The following is a 3,967-nucleotide window of genomic DNA, read 5'->3' as shown; positions in this document are numbered from 1 at the left end:
GGGGGAGACCGAGAGAAAAAGAGCCGCGGGGCTATAAATCTGGACAGAGCACTAAAGAGACAGCAGACAGGGGAAACAGCTCTGATGAAGCACGGCATTAATGACCATTTCCCTCTGAAAAGCCCACTAATTTGCTAATTAAAACCTCCTGTTGCCTCGTACGTTTCCTTATTCTAACTCGGGTGACTTCACATTACGTGCTCCTTGTGACTGCACCATCCACTTTGCTTACACTGAACTGCAAAAAACACACAACCACATGCTTAGCGAACCACTGTTGAGAGGTAACCGGTTATGTAGGTACCCCACTCCCTCATGCTACCACTGAACTTTTTTTTACAATCTAACAAAAAGCCCACAATGTTGTTCTATGGATCAGTGTAAAATAGCAGCTTTTTACAACAATGTTATTCCACGAATCAGTGTAAAATAGCAGCTTTTTACAACAATGTTATTCCACGAATCAGTGTAAAATAGCAGCTTTTTACAACAATGTTATTCCACGAATCAGTGTAAAATAGCAGCTTTTTACAACAATGTTATTCCACGAATCAGTGTAAAATAGCAGCTTTTTACAACAATGTTATTCCATGAATCAGTGTAAAATAGCAGCTTTTTACAACAATGTTATTCCACGAATCAGTGTAAAATAGCAGCTTTTTACAACAATGTTATTCCACGAATCAGTGTAAAATAGCAGCTTTTTACAACAATGTTATTCACAAATCAGTGTAAAATAGCAGCTTTTTACAACAATGTTATTCCACGAATCAGTGTAAAATAGCAGCTTTTTACAACCACATGTCCAACTTAACACGAACCATCTCAGCTTGTTACACACAATGCAGCAGGTAATTGTAAAAGCACCACAATAAGATGTAACCAAATATCTGGTGATTTCACATTTGGAGTTGAGACCTCAGCCATTCCTTCAAAAAAGTATTCGAGAAGGTTCTGCATGCACATTTGGAACGAGACAACAGTGGACTCAAAACGAGGTCAATTGTGCAAAATAAAGCTAATTTGCTTCCTGCACCGATGTGATAATTGCGGCAAAGAAAAAAAAATGTTATTGCACTGCGAGGCTGTGCCGCGCACCGTGAAGTGCACTGAATAGTTGTAGGCACCGCTTACACACGCACACGCACACACACATACACACACACTTAAGGAACTGCAGTAGTTAGTTGGACAGGTGACGTGTGTTTGCTTTGCAAAGTGAGAAGGGGATTGGGAAATTATTGACAGGCAGGTCTGCAGGAGTGCAGACTGCCCTTGAGCACTCGGTTCCCGGCCCAGGGACCGCATGGGTGTCTACTTGAAATTCAGGGTCGTTTGCAGATCATTAAGGTAATAGTCGCGAGTACCTATGCATCGTAGGGACAGGTGAGAGGAAACTTGAATATAGCTGTCTGTACAAACGGTAACTAGGACCAAATGAGCTCTTATGGAAAAGGCCACATTCCATATTTACATTTGGGGATTTCCAAGTCCATGGAAGTATTCCGGCTTACTGCAAAAGACGGGTAGACATGTAGATGTAAACTATACAGACAATGCAATAGAATGACTGTGATGCCGGTTCCTGAGCGATACTTTTTTTCCGATACCAATTTATAAAATCCATTTTAACCAACAGAAATTACATTATAGCAAAAATAATGTGAGCCCCATCTCTGCGTAACAGTTTCTCCTGGCTATTATTTGATCTTTGTAGAAGCATGCTGCATGACTGTTGCTGATGAGATGTACTCCTTAGGTATTGAAATTGGGTATAGAATGACGAGGCATTTTTCAATACTCGATACTAAGGAGGTAAATTGATCGGCACCTAAAAAGTATCATATTTGCTACCCAGCCATAACTGTATGTGTTCCATCCCGTATCAGTGTGTATATTACATAAGGCTCAGCTTACCTTCAATTCCATGCCACCAACCCGGGAAAAAAACTGCCAAAAATACCCCTTACACATCATATCAAGGTCTTTTTGTCAATCTATCTCAGTTATGGGATGCCAGATCATTTTACACTTGATTTTGTTTTTATAATCTTTTAAAAGTGTTATTAAATTACCATTAATTACAAACTCAGATCTCACACAGACACAGGAATGAGAGGCCTAAAGCAAAGTGACTGTCCTTCCAAGGTTATAAAAGTCAAAAGGACTTTGACAAAACAGCACACATGTCTCTTCATCCACATGCTTCTTTGTCCCGTTTTCTTATTTTGAGTATCTGGTAATCGCTTACTACACCAAGCAGCCGCCTGTACGTTCCCACTCAGTGAACGTTTGACATCGGATTGCTTGCAGGTTCCTCTTTCTACAATTAGCAAATAAGTGGGCTATTGTTAACCTGATTGACATTAGCAGCTAGGAGCCGGGTCGGGCACGTAACCCTCAAATCCCTCGATGGCGCCCCCTGTGACCCCTGGACAGGCTGCAGTGATTATTCTCACATTAAGCCAATGAGGCTCATGTGCCGTTCAACTCCACAAAAAAGGAAGATGACTGTCTTAAAAGGAGGAGAATCTTAAAAAATATAAATCCTCATCATCTCATTTGAAAGCCTGATGCAATCCCAATAAAGTGTGTCCCTAAATCTACGTGCTACATTCCTCCTGCGTGCATAGTAGACAGGAGGCTGTAGTTGAACAGCCAGGAAAACAGTCGGAGCGTTTTCATAAAGGAGGAAATGCTGAGCTGAATAAAATGCCGCTGAGATCCGACAGGCGAGCAGGATTGGGGAAATGTGTTTGACATGAGAGGCGAGCAATCTTTGACCCTTTTTAAAATCAGACTGCTGATGCATAAGAAAGATATGCACGGGAAAGGTGGCCGCAGGCAACTAAAAACTCCAGCTTAGGGCTCCAGCATGGTTCGCAAAGCAGGTCCTTGTCTCGGGTGATAACTTCCACCGTGCACAATTTAAAGTCAAAAGGAAGGGCCATGTGTGCATTAGTCGATGGAAAACACAAATAGAAACAGCTTCGCTCCAGCAAACGTTTCTCTAGGTTTCTTAAGTGTACTCGAGTGTGAAATTTTAGAGACGAAGTAAAGCAAACGCTGATCAGCTCAGGGATTTACACCATGCACTGTCTGGAGATGTCTTTTAACCCTCGTGTTGTCCTCCTGTCAACCATGATCACTTTTTCCAACACTTTTGTCACTTTTTCCAATGTTGTGGGTGCTTTTTTTGGTGTCTTTTCCAAAAGGTTTTTGATATTATTTCGAGGGCTCATTTTTTGTGACGAAAAATAAAAAAAAATGAACTGAAAATGGGTCAATTTGACCCAAGGACAACATGAGGGTTAAAAGGTAGAGGACAAACTAGTAGTCAACGTTTGTGGCTTTCTAAGGTGTATAACTCCACTTTCTAAATGCATGAAACATTATAGTATATCCATTTATCGGAACACACAATAACAAAGTTAAAATATCTTTTGGCTTCACACAACCAGAGAAAAGGCATTTTTTTTTTTTAAATAAAACATCTTACAGCAATTATATCTATTGCTTGAATTTGTTCATTAAACTGAATTTTGCTTGGATTCTTTTCAATAATCAATATTTCCCACACAGCCCAATGCTGAGCAGAACTAGTTCCCTGGCCAGCATTTGTACGACCACAAATTAATCACGACGTGTATTTTAAAATTAAATTCAAATTTGTATTTGATGTTATTACCCAACACTTCCTAGTTGTGACCCGTTGGGTTCTTTGATGCACGCCAAACACATTAATACCATTTTTTGCGTGTGTGTGTCTGTGTGTTTGTGTGAGAGAAGTTTCCATCTCCTACTTGACCAGAATGATTTTCATAAAAACATATTTTGCTGAATTTTAATTGGCGCCTCCTGAAGTTGGCTCGCTGAAACGCTGCTGTCTGGGTTTGGGGTTGTTTTTTTTGAAGCGGCTGCTGGTGCGAGTCATTAGAAGCCACATTTAAAAACTCTGCACCATTAC

Source organism: Etheostoma spectabile, unplaced genomic scaffold, assembly GCF_008692095.1.
Source record: "Etheostoma spectabile isolate EspeVRDwgs_2016 unplaced genomic scaffold, UIUC_Espe_1.0 scaffold302, whole genome shotgun sequence".
Lineage (NCBI taxonomy): Eukaryota > Metazoa > Chordata > Actinopteri > Perciformes > Percidae > Etheostoma > Etheostoma spectabile.
The sequence above is the reverse complement of the archived record's forward strand: the minus strand, read 5'-3'. Positions refer to the sequence as shown.